Source organism: Nanorana parkeri, unplaced genomic scaffold (genome assembly GCF_000935625.1).
Source record: "Nanorana parkeri isolate BGI_ZX_2015 unplaced genomic scaffold, ASM93562v1 scaffold1349, whole genome shotgun sequence".
Taxonomy (NCBI): Eukaryota; Metazoa; Chordata; class Amphibia; order Anura; family Dicroglossidae; genus Nanorana; species Nanorana parkeri.
The window spans coordinates 39,025-39,921 of record NW_017307617.1 but is presented as its reverse complement, the minus strand read 5'-3'; positions in this window follow the sequence as shown (position 1 = coordinate 39,921).

The window sequence follows — 897 nt, the reverse complement described above, 5'->3', positions numbered from 1 at the left end:
ATTAAAGTGCGGATATCTCTCCACCAATAGAGGTCATTTCGCTCCCTCGCATGCACCGCAATCTGAAGGGACAGTGTTTAGTGGGGCCGGCTTTTTTCTTTAAATGGGGCTCCAGCCGGCACAGTACACACAGACGGGAGCATCCCCTCCATACATCCGTATGTTTTGTGCCGTTCAGAGCTCACATATTTATGGTATCTGCCCCCCCCACCCCCCTTTCCCCTACAGGTGCCACCTTGCCCGGGGTGGTAAGCGATAGCTACTGTGCTGGCAGATTTACTGCTGCCACTTGCAGAGAGTTGAATGTCAGCTCCCCTCCCGGGACCCCCGCTCCCCGCTCTAATCACAGCGTGCCTTCCCTGCAGACCCTCACTGTGTCACCGCCAACAGATGCCTGCTAGTAATGACTATTGATTACCCTAATTATGTCACCGGGACGGGGCAGGCTGGAAAGCCGCACGGGCCCGCGCCTGCAGATTGAGCTCTGCGTGAGATAAGGAAAGTGCGGATTACATATAGGTGTCTTCTCTCCGTCACCGTGGGCGAAATTCCATCCTGATGGCGCGCTCTCTTATGTCTTATTTACCAAGATACAGGGGGGCACCAGCTACAGATTGGGGGGGGGCTGGTAAAGATTGGCGGTCGTAGAGGAATAGGAAGCGTCACGTCTGAGCACAGATTGTTATGGAGAATGGACCGGAGATTATAAGAATGGCGGCTTTGATAACATTCAAAAAATTGAATGTTTTTGTTTTCCGAGTCGACCTTTTTTTGTTTTTCGTTCCCCCGCCAACAGCCAAACGTCTATTCAGACCTTAAAAAACAACGGCAGCCCTTTTCCTTTCAGCCCCTTTAGAGCCGGCCGATCTACTGCATGGCAGCGCAAAGATCTTTATT